Genomic DNA, 13,964 nt, shown 5'->3' with positions numbered 1-13,964 from the left:
CGTACCCTACGAGCTGGAACCATCCTGTTGGAATCCCAAAAAAAGGGTGATTTGCGTCCATTTGGCACGGAGCTGCTAATCGACCAATCGATGCTAGAGAAATTAAGTCTAACCTGTCCTAACGACGGAAATTTTTCACTAATTAGAGACCTTTCGACAACAAACAGGTCATTGTCGACGTTATAATTCTTGGTTGAACCTCATAAAAGGGATCGAGTTGTAAATGCTTTACCTGCTGAAGCGTGTAACTTGCTATCCGTCTACTCGACACGAAATCATCAACGCCGTCGTCCTACCATCTGTGCCTGGGTCAATTTGCTGATTCTCGAATGCGGACTAATCCACTAATAACTCAAAATCTATTAAGATGTCAGATATGATAGTAGTTAACATACATTGAATTTTGTCGTAAAGTTTTGTAGCGCTATTAGCTGAAGGATTCTATTCGAAGAAAATTTATGTGCTTCGCATAATGGATGTCATTGGAAAACCACCTCACTTGAACAAGTTGAAAGTCGATAGTTCATGAATATGAAATGCTCTTCATAAGCGATTCCATATAAAATCGAAGGTCGATTTGTTGTATTATTTTATTTGGCTCGATTTTTCTTGCAGAAGCATTCTTCTTGAACAATTTGCATCATCAGTTCACCATTTTTACAATCGCCTCTTTTTTGAGAAATATCTCAGCCAGTGGCAACTGTTCCAGGGTATCCTGGGCAATGTTCAAGAAACTGAATTGGATCCGCACTTAGCAACGGGGTGTGAGCAAACCCGGTATAAGATTCATGTTCGGTACTGACTCGAATTTCATTTCAACAGTCATGAAACTAGGATCACATGGTTTCACAGCAGTTAGGGTGGAAACTGAATTAGGGTTGGTATCATGCGAAAACGAGCAGCTGAGCAATTCCAGAAATGTGTAGCAGAACAGAACAACAAACAAGTTATTTTTCACGAATGGAAAGACCAATCCGACTCAATATTAAATTATAAATGATTTTATATGCTTTTTTTCAATATCACTGCAGCTCAGAAACTGTTAAAAACATAAAAACGATGTCGAAGACGAAGCTCTAAGAAATCGATTGAAAATTCTAAAAACCTTTTTTAATCAACCTATTGGTGTAATAATACCTTTCTCATATTACCTCTATTTCAAAAAATATCACTACAAGATTCCGTGAAGAATTTGTTTTTAGCGTAGGACTACGTCTTTCTATACTATACTATACTATACTTAATAACTGTTTTCCTGATTGAGTATTTTCTCTAATTCTTTCACTAAACGAATGGAAAAAGATGTAAGATTGTTGTAGTATAAAAATAGGTCCAAAAACGAAACATCAAAATCAACCGAATCTATAAATAGAGCCTGTTGCACGTTTGCTAGCTTCAGTCTATGATATTCCATGAACGGAGACACATCGAGTGCGTACCAGCATACACATCAAGGTAATGGAACTACACTCGCATTATTCAACTGGTACTTCAGTCAATGGCGAACATGAAGTTCCGTTCCTTAAGCCTAAACGCCAAAAAACACAACAACTAGTAGTTCTGCGAGGATGTCTGCTGTTGGACATCCGCAGTGTGAGTTTCGCCCCTTAGTGAAAAACCTACATACGAAATCCACTGTCCTAGACTGTCACCCAATTTCCTAGAATACAAACGCAATCTTTTGAAACCGAATGGTCCTTTTCAATACTATGAATCTTAAACGGTCAAACGGTATCAAATCGGTTGCTATCTATACACATCTCGAATGAAGTCCTACGTCAACCTCGCGGTTATGTCTCTGGCATTACCTACTCCAGATTTTTTTTTATCTTGAATAAAATAAGAAACTTTCTTTGGGTATAAACTAACATAACCTTTTCAATTTGTAAACAGTCATATCAAGTTTATAATAATTTTTTCTTTATTTTGCATCGTCGTTGGTTAAACACACTTTTGTTCTAGAACCGGAGGTCGGACCCGGATGAAATTATCAAGCAACCTATGAGACTATAGGAACTTTTATTTAAGCCTGTTTGTGGAAATTCAATTGCAACCTATGGGACTACGAGATTTTTTATTTTATGAGTGACATTATTTGACACATACTCACACACATACACACACAAACACATACATTGCTCAGCTTGATGAACTGTGTCGAATGATATAGAACACTTAGCCGTCTGGGCCTATCTTCACTAGTCAATTTTTCAAGTGATTGCATCAACTTTCTATACGAGAAAGGCAATGAATGTACTTTTATAGAAAAGCATGATTTTGTGATAACACTAACAAGTAAGTACAAATTAAATGAAAGATTTATAAATTTACATTTTTACCTATTTAAATTTGGCAACCCTGCACGCTATACGAAATTGAACAAAACACGCTGCGAACGGAGAAAAGCCGCACGTACCGTCGCGTACTAGATTTGTATCGTCATTTTGAATGACAATTTGAATGCCCTATAATTTCGAAACCGGAAGTCGGATCTGGATGTAATTGTACAGTATATTTGAAGACAATAAGAGCTTCAATTTGAATCATTGATTTGAATAGAAGTGAGTTTCATTTTTGGAGATTTTCTTCACTATTATCGATGCTTTCGGAAGCGGAAACCGGGGACTAGTAGTCCCACAGTAGATTTATATATCCACCAATTAACAAGGTCTGTCAACTTGTTTAATTTAGCAGTAGGTTTTATAAAAATGTGCACCTCATTTCACCATCGCTTGTGAAAAAATACTCTTGAAATTGAAAATTTACACTAATCGCACTGTAATACTGGAAGTCGGATCCAAATGAAATTCAAGAAAATTGTGTAAGGTCATAAGACCTTTCAGTTGAATCTAAGTTTGTGAAAATCGGTTCAGCCATCTGTGAGAAATGTGTGTTGCTTCCAAAAATAAGTTTTAAAACCTGTTTTAGTCCACCTAGTGGTGTAATGGTGCCTTTCTCATTAACGTTTCACGAGAAATCGATCCAATTTCAAGGTTTATTGGACTTTTTGAACAACGCAGTAAGTTTATAGAGCCATTAAATAGCCAGTCCTAGAGGTTCGAACAGTTTTACAATCTGTGCTTTTTTGGGCCGTCAACTATATGAAGGTTAGACATTTTCATCTTTCGTTATCCTGTCTTTACCAAAGCACCGTATTCAACAATAATCACATACCGGTAACAAACATTCGTGCCTGTGCCGTGATTCTGTTTTCTTCGAAACGGTTGAAAACTCGGACTTAAGTATGTTCGATGGCGATGGACTCGCTTGTGTTTTAAAAATCGAGCTATAAAAAGTTATAGGCGTTACGAAGCGTTACATGCGTTACTTTTTTGTAAGTTACAGGCGTTCCATGCGTTACTACTTTATAAGATATAAGCGTTACGAAGCGTCACATGCGTTACTTTTTTGCAAGTTGTAGGCGTTACGAAGCGTTTTATACACTATTTTTTAGTAAGTTGTTGCGTTACGAAGCGTTATTTTATTGTGAATCGTAGGTGTCACGAAGCGTTACATGCGTTACATTTTAGTAAGTTATAGGCGTTACGAAGCGTTACATGCGTTACATTTACGTGAGTCATAGGCACTACGAAGCGTTACATGCATTACTTTGTAGTAAGTTATAGGCGTTGCGGTGCGTTACGAAGCGTTATTTTTTGTGAGTCATGACGTTACCAAGCGTTACAAGCGTTATTCGTTTGTAAGTTACAAACGGTACATGCGTTATTTTTTTATAAATTTTGGGCGTTACGAAGCGTTACATGTTACGTTACTTTTTTTTGAATCATGAGCGTTACGAAGCATAACATGCGGTACTTTTGTGTAAGCTGTAGGCGTTAAAGAGTGTTACGAAACATTATTTTTCTGTGAGTTATAGGTGTTACGAAGCGTTACATTCTTATGAACTATAGGCGTTACGAAGCTTTACATGCGTTACTTGTTATGAGTTATATACGATACAATGCGTTACAAGCTATACGATGCGTTACATACATTACTTTTTATTGAGTTTTAGGCAAAACGAAGGGTTCTTTTTTGCCTTTCTCATATAGAAAGGTTATGCAATCATTTTGAAAACCGACTTTTAAACCGAGGCCCGTAGGCCGAGTTTCATATACTTTTCGACTTAGTTCGTCGTGTACGTAAAATTCCTGTTTTTTTTTCAAACAAAATTCCTGAATATTATTGAATCCGACTTCCGGTTCCGGAGTTATGGGGTAAACTGTGCAAAAAATGAAAATATGTGTTCTAATTTTTCTCATAGATGGCGCGACCGATTTTTACAAACTTTGGTTCAAATGGAAGGTCCTGCGATCACATACGTAGTTCCTGAATTTTATCCGGATCCAACTTTCGGATCCGGACATATAGGGTAAAGTGTGTTAAAAATTTTATACCATCACTGAAAATGGCGAAAACCCATAAAAAAAATCTAAGTCGACCTCAAATTTTCTCCAATTGATAGTGTTTATTAGTAGATGGTCAAACAAACCGATTTCGGTTATTCTTTTCTAAGAATCAGAGAAAATTATTTTGAAGAATACCTCAGTATTATATATGATAGTATGATTGATATGAGAAAGGCATCATTACACCATGGATTAAAACAGGGTTTTTTAACTCACTTTCTCGGAGATGGCTTATTGTTCCATATAAATCCCCCTGAATTTCATCCGGGTCCGACTTCCGGTTCCGGAATTACAGAAGGAAGAGTGTTGAAAATTTTATACAGTTATGCAGAACGATTATGCAAAACACGAAAATTTATTTCAAATCTTGGCTTAAATCAATTTCAATCGAAAGGCCTTGTCAGTTGACGGCCAAACAAATTGATTTCGGCTATAGCAGTACCGTGCTTCCGTAAGTATTGCTCAGAAACTCTAAAATCGAACTCACTTTTATCAGCGAGGGCCTGACCTATTTTCACATAATTAGTTTCAAATTAATTGTCTTAAAGACTGTCCCAGAAAGTATGGACGCAACCAAAAACCGCTGCCATTTCGCAATGGTTCAGAATCTGTCAATTTTTATGGCTGCGTCCTGTTGTTCACACTCTTCTCTAACCACTTGTGCAGTTGTTTATTCGTTTTCATTAGTTTGTTTCGAAATGCGTGGACTTTCAGCACAACAACGTCGAAAACTTGTGTACAAATGGTGCACAGAACGCGGAGTGTCACTGAGAAAGATAGCAAAAATGGAAGGAGTAAGTAAAAAAGCCGTGCGAAATGCAATAAGGAAGTTCGGTGAGGATAACACCTTTGAGGATAAACCGAAAACGGGTCGAAAAAAAGGTCCTGCTAACCCTCAGTTGGATAAACGTATACTGAAGGCGTTCGAGCAAAAGAAGGAGATTTCAGGGCTCGAAAGCTGTACAATACGATTATTGCTGGAAATTTGAACTGCATAATCATGGACGACGAAACCTACGTGAAACTCGATTACAAATCCTTGCTGGGACCACAATATTATACGGTGCGAGAAGGGCAAGTGTTAAACCAGTCCTAGACATCGATTGAAGTCGAAAAATTTGGTAAGAAAGCTATGGTCTGGCAAGCAATTTGTAGCTACGGTAAGATTTCGAAACCCTTCATCACCACTGCTTCAATGAACAGCGAAATATACATCAAGGAATGCTTACAAAAACGACTTCTACCCATGATTCGAAGCCACAAGGATCCTGTTGTCTTCTGGCCAGATCTTGCTTCTTGCCACTCCTCGAAATCAACGGTAGAATGGTGTACTACCAAAAATGTCACTTTCGTCCCAAAAGACATGAATCCACCAAATTGCCCACAACTTCGACCAACTGAGGAATTTTGGGCATTAACGAAGGCACATCTTAGGAAACATGTCTCGGCAGCCGAAACCTTTCAACAGTTCGAAAAAGATTGGAAAAAAGTGTCAAAACTTGTCGCCAAGAAGTCTGTACGGAGTCTGCCAGCTAGTCTACAATGGCTAAGTAGCAAATGTTTAGAATAATATTCTGATGTTGTAGTATAATATTATCAGTATATCGAATAAAATTCGAATATCTAACACTTGTGAATTATTTACAGCGAAATCAAAGTGCGTCCATACTTTCCGGGACAGTCTTTATGGTTCCATACGGAGTTCCTGAATTTCTTCCCGATCCGACTTCCGGTTCCGAAATTACAGGATTATGAGTGTTAAAAATTTCAAACCATCATATAAAGCGCATCGGCACGAACGTGTGCTGGTACGGAAGAAGAAAACACAACACCGCCTCCACGAACAAAGCACACAGTGTGCTGAGTTCGACTTCAGGTAAAGAAAAACGAAAACCAACACCGTGCGTCGGACTTCCATGCTTCGTGATGTATAGGAAGTTTTTCCAGCTGGTATAATTAAAATGGTAATAGTAATAATAAAAATGCAATAAAAATTTGTTGCTAGTTCAAAAGTATTTCTCTATAGAGTTCGAATTTCATATACAAAGTAACATGAGCGCTAGATTTTGGTCGTTTAAATTGTTTAATCAAAATAGTGCATAAGATGTAAATCGACCAGCTCGAATTGTCTCTACAATCAATATAGAAAATCGACTAGTAAAAAATTGTGCTCTATACCATTCGACACAGCTGAACATTAAAAAAAACTAAACTAGTCTCCAGCTTACTCCAATCGGTAGTCATTTTAATAGACAATTCCTTAGTCCCGGTTTTCAATAAACGACCGGAGATTGTAGTCAGATACTCAAAAATGGATCTCACTCTCTTTTCTTGTTCCGATTTTGATTACACCGGTTCTCGGATTCCGGTTTCGGTAGAGCAATAGTAGAACTCACTTCGTTTTCTCAGAAATGATCCAGCCAATCTGTGACCTGTTTCATTCTGTAAGTTATACTAGTTTATGGACAAACCTTTCTGTTTTTCAAGAATCAAAGAAAATTGTTTTGAAGAATACCACACATTTATATATGAGAATGTGAGAGACATGAGAAAGACATCGTAATTGTCTTACACAAGCAGTCTGAAAGTAATTAGTTTTCGCATCGGTACGTACACTTTCAACAAGGGAACTCTTCAGATTAGGATGCCTTTTCGTCGTTAATTTTGACTTCTGAGAACTAAAGAAAATATCTAAAATACCCGTGATTTCCATAATTCCCATCAACGGAACGTCAGCGGTCCGATCATGTAGTGCAGGAACAAACGAACAAAATTATGTGCTACAGAATCTCTCACATCAGACCACCAAATTTATCGGCTCATTCAAATCCTGTCCCAAGGGAAGCCACGAACCGCGGAAAGATAAGATAACCATCCGATCATTCCGTCATAACGGACCGTCCTCGTTTGTACGTGTCGAATACAATAAAAAAAAATATGCGAGATAGGAAGCGAACCAACAACGGGCCCGGACATTTCACTTCTGGGGTTCGTTTGTCACTATCTGCAGGGCAAACCCCGGAGCCGTTGTTGTGGCTCTTGGTATACATACCCATCATGTTCGTTTTCCTGTCGTGCCCTGGACGGCTATTCTGTAACCCGGACTTGGTAACATTATAACAGAACCTTACGGTGAATTTTGAAATTGAAAAAAAAAATGACAATACACGACCACACCTCTGCCCACAGTCGGCCCCGGTGTGGATGGCCAAAGACATCCGCGCCAGCACTGCGCTGAACTGTTTGGTTTGATGATCAAGTTACGGCGAAACGGTACGGTGGAGGAAGGTTGGAATGAGAACTGAGGCATTGAACCTTTTTCCTCTTCCTTGGGTGAGAGGGAATTTCACTTGTTGCCTCCATTGTTTGCTGCACTTGACTCATCAACACCTCACCGAGCTGTACTTCAGTCGCGCGTGGTGTTACACAACGTTGTAGCAATTTTCTTCTCAAAGTACGATTGTTTTTTTATTCTGCTCGAACGGCAGCGGCGCTTCGCGCGTGGTCACTAGTTCATAGTCATCGGTTATGATTGCGACAGTGCTGCTATCTGAGCTTTCAAACATGAGATCAGCATGATACATATAAAATACTAGATCAGCTACCTTTACCCGATGGGCTACAGTTCCATTGAAGAACGAGCGGAAATAAAATCTGACGGTTGGATGACCCCCAATACTGTACAGAAAGCACTTTTCCACACCGGGAACATGCCCATATAGTTATGAATGTACGCCGTACCTACACCCAACAGATGCGTAACATTGCCTCGCATCGCCGCAGATCGTCACCGGCTGTTTGCTCAACCGAGCCGAGTGCATCCTGATCAGCAAAAACAAAAAAAAACAAAAACAAAAACCCTTTCGCATTACAACTCTGGTACCTAAATAATAATACTACACACAGCCTACTGGGTATTGGATGAATGACTGGATGACTTTCAACTTTGTCCCTTCATTATGGAGCCGTTCCTTCGTTAAATTACAACTAAACGGTAATGCACCGATTTAAATAAAGTGGTTCCGGTCGTTGCGCCCATCGGCGATTGTTCGTGTGTGTGTGTGAGTACAATGCAGTCAGATCGCCTGCCCGTTGTTTCGACAAAGGGACGATCTATCCCTTGATCATTGTTCTGAATCCACCTGTTTTGAAATCGGTTTCGAAGCAGTAAGGATTCCCCTTCTGTATTCGGTGAATTGCTTTTTTCGCCAGGAAGCTTATGATAATTTATATTGCTTTTCTTGGGGCCCCAGATATGGAATTATACTCAGTCTAGCGTGAATATTGTACTTGATGGATGAGAAACAACAATTTTTCAGAAAGTGTTCGTTAAGTTCACGCATCAGACAGTGCTTCGAACCGACATCACATCATGTGTGAAGGGGTTGTAAGTGATTCTTAAATTATTATCACTTTTGCGTTTCGGGATGTGCACAGCAAGCCATGAACAACAAAAAAAAACCGACAGTTGAATGAAAAATCATCCCTCGTGGGTCCCGGTTTCAAGACGTTACGAGAAAGAAGTTCCGTTGTTCTGTATCGGCGAAGAAGTCGTTATTTTTAGAAGAAGTTTCCCGAGCTACAAAGAGGGAGATGGAATTTAAATGCAGCCGGAAGCGTTCACCTTAGGTGCACTATTCTCATTCGAAATGCACGTTTTTTTCGTCTGTCTGCTTATCTGCTTATGCACACACAAAAAAAAACGGGAGGGTGGCGAAGGAGTAACTCAAGTGTGGCGAAGACGGAATACATACGCTGGCGGAAGTGCTGTTTTAGTCCTTGAGGAGAGGGTCTTAATGATAAGTTGTGAAGATGCGTGCATTGTGTGTTTGTCCTTTGCCTTCCGGCCGGAAAAAGGGGCTGTTATCTGCGATCTAAGAAACTGCCAGGCTGTACTTGTAAGGATATAACTGGGGTGGAACATTCGGGCCCTTTCCCACAGGTTTGGTTCCCAGTATTTGGAGTGTTTTGTCAGTAAATATTTAAATAGATTTTTCTTACTTCGATAGATATTCCACGCACGAAACTACTTTCCCTTACTACCCGCGTACGAAGGCACGAAGATCGTACTTTTTTTTATATAAAATTGTACCGACTTAAATCAAATGAAATCGAAAAGGTGTAATTATTTGAAAGGTATGTACAGTTACTCACAAAATTTATCGTACACACGTGTGATGCTACAAGTTATTGCAGTTTCTTACTGTTGCTAGCTAGTTTTTAATTTATTTTGAAGTGATTTTGCAATGAAAATAGTTTTGAAACATAATTGAACGAAAACTTGGATTAAAATTATTTTGTTGTTAGAAATAATCGATTTATAAGAAAATGTATGCCTTTTTTAATCTCACAAAATTGATCGTACACCATTATCGACACAATTTTCTATGAACTTGTTTTGTGTGTAAACTGTCAGTGTTAGAGTAAACAAACATTAATACAGTGCAAACGGTTATTTTTTTGTAATGGAAGGCAAAAGAAAGCAAAAAGACATTTCTACAAGAAAATTGATCATTTCCTTGCGCTGTGAAGGAAAATCCTTACGCGAAATTGGAGAAATCGGTGGACGATCACATTCCACCGTACAGAATATCGTTGACAACTGGTAATACGAGGGGAAGAAAACGGATCCTATCGGAAGTTGACGAACGCCTTATAGTTCCCAAAGTACGAAATAACCCGAAAATAAGTGAACCGGAATTAACGGCGGAATTATCTCAAGATATTAACCGACTTGTTTCAACTGAAGCTGTTCGTCGCGTTTTCCGGAAATCTAATCTGCATGGTCATGTTGCCCGTAAAAAACCTTTCATATAAGCAGTAAATCAGATGTATCGGCTTGAGTTCGCCAAAACCCACGTAAACAAGCCGCTGGAGTTTTGAAATCAGGTAATATTCACTGATGACACAAAAATAAATTGCTTTGGATCTGATTACAGACAAATTGTTGGGAGAGAGCCGAATACAGAGCTCAAATATAAAAATTTGAGATCAACAGTGAAACATGGTGGTAGCTGTGTTATGTTGTGGGGTTGTATGGCAGCTTTAAGGCATAGGAACACTGGAGTTTATCGACCGGAATGTGGACAAAATGCTATATATGAATATCCTAGAACGTAACCTAAAACCAAGTGCACAATAATTAGGACTATCATCAGGATATTGTTTCCAACAGGACAATGATTCAAAACACACCTCACATGTTGTTCGGGAATGGCTGTTACATAACGTTCCTAAGCAATTAAAAACACCTTCACAGTTACCAGACATGAATCCCATCGATAACCCATGGGATAAAATTAATCGGCGGTTCAAGGATACTTACACATCAAACAAAAACACGCTGAAACAGAAAATAAAATAAGTGTGTAAACATTCGAGCATCTTGCGCAAATAACTAGTGGACCCATTGCCCCGTCGTTTGTAAGCCGTAATCGACGCTAAGGGAGGCCACACTAAGTACTAAATTTGATATTCCAATCCGCATTCCCCAGCTACACTTAATAATGAAGATTTTCATAATGAGTGTACGATCAATGCAATGTTGTGAGATAGAACTAAGGCGTTTTTTGTTGCAATCGAACCACCAAATGGGAAGAATCTTAATATTTAAATAAATTATATATTAATCTAATTCATGAAAAATAAAACATTGAAATTAACAGATCGGCTGAAAAGTTCGTATCGTTTCTATGAGAGGGCGCCACTAGAACTAAATCCATACCATTTTCAGTTAGTACCAACCTTCAAAAGATACGTGTATAAGTTTGACAGCTGTCTGATTATTAGTTTGTGAGATATTGCATTTTGAGTGAAGCTACTTTTGTTATTGTGAAAAAAATGGAAAAAAGGAATTTCGTGTGTTGATGAAACACTACTTTTTGATGAAAAAAGTGCCACCGATACCAAAAAATGGCTTGATGAGTGTTATCCAGACTCTGCACCGGGCGAAGCAACAATTCGTAAGTGGTTTGCAAAATTTCGTACTGGTCATATGAGCACCGAAGACGATGAACGCAGTGGACGTCCAAAAAAGGCTGTTACCGATGAAAACGTGAAAAAAATCCACAAAATGATTTTCAATGACCGTAAAGTGAAGTTGATCGAGATAGCTGACACCCTAAAGATATCAAAGGAACGTGTTGGACATATTATTCACGAATATTTGGATATGAGAAAGCATTGTGCAAAATGGGTGCCGCGTGAGCTCACAATCGATCAAAAACAACAACGAATTGATGATTCTGAGCAGTGTTTGGAGCTGTTATATCGAAATAAAACCGATTTTTTCCGTCGATATATAACAATGGACGAAACATGGTTCCATCACTTCACTTTGGAGTCCAATCGACAGTCAGCTGAGTGGACTGCACGCGATGAACCGAACCCAAAGCGTGGAAAGATTCAACAATCGGCCGGTAAGGTTATGGCGTCTGTATTTTGGGATTCGCATGGTATAATTTTCATCGAATACCTTGAAAAGGGAAAAACCATCAACAGTGACTATTATATAGCGTTATTAAAGCGTTTGAAGGACGAAATTTTAAAAAAAACGGCCTCATTTGAAGAAGAAAAAAGTTTTGTTTCATCAAGACAATGCACCGTGTCACAAGTCGATGAAAACCATGCTGAAATTGAACGAATTGGGCTTCGAATTACTCCCTCATCCACCGTATTCTCCAGATTTGGCCCCCAGTGACTTTTTCCTGTTCTCAGACCTCAAGAGAATGCTCGCTGGTAAAAAATTTAGAAGCAATGAAGAGGTAATCGCTGAAACTGAGGCCTATTTTGAGGCAAAGGACAAATCGTACTACAAAAATGGTATCGAAAAGTTGGAAGATCGCTATAATCGCTGTATCGGCTCTGATGGCAATTATGTTGAAAAATAAAAACGAATTTTGGCAAAAAATGTGTGTTTCTATTAAAGATACGAACTTTTCAGCCGAACTGTTACATATATTTTGTTTTACTAATTGAAAAGCAAAATGTGAAAATGTGATATTTTTTCGTGTGTACGATCAATTTTGTGAGTAACTGTATACACAATGCTAGTAATTTATCACGATCCGACTTCCAAATCCAGGGTTACTAAAATTCGACGATTCACAAACCCATGAGCAAGTCATCATTACACAATATTTCATATATTTTATATTTATTAAGTCTTTGAGTTAAAATAAATAATTTCGCACAGGCTTAGACTTATACTAATTTAATCCTAAACTTATTCTTTGTTTGAAAGTCCCTTTGCTAATATTAAAATCAAATTTGGATTTTTTTGGCCTTACTGCGTTCTATGAACTGATGATCGGAAGGAATCCTTTCGGCGTAGCAATCTGCTTGGAACGTTGATATCCAATTTAGCTAACAGAGCATCACAGTCAGTGTTGTTTGAGAGCAAGTCGAAAACGAATAGTTGCTGTAGTAAGATTCGCCTATCTCGTAAAGTAGGCAAACTGATGACAGTACAGCGATGTTCATAAGAAGGTAGTTGGAAACGATTTCGCCAAGGAAGTCGTCTAAGATCGAACCTCATAAAGCTCTTTTGAACACGTTCGATACGATCGATATGAATGGAAGTGATACGGGGACCACACAATACTTCCGTACTCAAGGATGCTTGAGTGGCCCAAGATGACTTCCTTGGGGTACTCCAGATGAGATAATGAAACTGCTCGAAAACGAAGAATCATGTCGAACAGATGCACTACGATTTGTAGGATATGAAAAAATCCAAGAGGTTAGCCAGTGTGGGAAGACATTTCGTTTCAATTTCTCAACAGCAAGTAGATGTGAGAACATATATTTTCTTTTTTTGCACATTTTACCCCATCATTCCGGAACCGGAAGTCGGATCCAAATAATATTCAGGAATTTTGTTTGGGACCACAAGACCTTTCATTTGAATCTAAGTTTGTGAAAATCGGTTCAGCCATCTCCGAGAAAAGTTAGTGCAAAAGAACGTTACATACACACATACGCACATACACACACATACACACACACATAAATTTTGCGTACTCGACGAACTGAGTCGAATGGTATATGACACTCGGCCCTCCGGGCCTCGGTTCAAAAGTCAGTTTTCACAGTGATTGCATAACCTTTCTATATGAGAAAGGCAAAAACTGTTTGATAGATTTCAATGATTATACATTTATTTGAAAGGTTGATTCATGAAATTTACTTATGAAAAATGTTTGGTTTCAACAGGACGGCGCTACGTGCCACACAGCCAACGAATCAATCGATGTTCTATGAACAATTTTTGAAAATCGAATAATCAGAAGAATGTAAATTGGCCTCCGGGACGCTGCGATTTGACGCCGCTGGATTATTTTCTTTGGAGAGCGGATGAAGATAAATGTTACGCCAACCACCCAGAGACAATTGAAGACTTCATGCACGAAATTCAAGTTGCTATTGATGGCATAAGACCAGAAACAATTGAAAATGTACTCAAAAATTGGGTGAATCGGATTGGCTATTGCCAAGCCAGCCGTGGGGGTCATTTGAACGAAATTTCTTAAATTAAATTTTCAAATAAATGTATAA

The 13,964-nt window shown here is 38.6% G+C and overlaps 1 long non-coding RNA gene across 1 annotated transcript; it reads left to right on the top strand.

The window, feature by feature from the left end:
* Positions 1 to 9,033: 9,033 nt before the first annotated feature.
* Positions 9,034 to 13,739, top strand: LOC131432932 (uncharacterized). Its single transcript, XR_009229995.1, has 3 exons — positions 9,034 to 9,351; positions 9,419 to 9,545; positions 13,623 to 13,739. It is a non-coding gene; the product is annotated as an uncharacterized LOC131432932 (long non-coding RNA).
* The last annotated feature ends 225 nt before the right edge of the window (positions 13,740 to 13,964 follow it).

The sequence above is a fragment of the Malaya genurostris genome, chromosome 2 (assembly GCF_030247185.1).
Source record: "Malaya genurostris strain Urasoe2022 chromosome 2, Malgen_1.1, whole genome shotgun sequence".
Taxonomy (NCBI): domain Eukaryota; kingdom Metazoa; phylum Arthropoda; class Insecta; order Diptera; family Culicidae; genus Malaya; species Malaya genurostris.
Note: the sequence above shows the minus strand (reverse complement) of the source record. Positions and strands in the feature narration are given on the sequence as shown.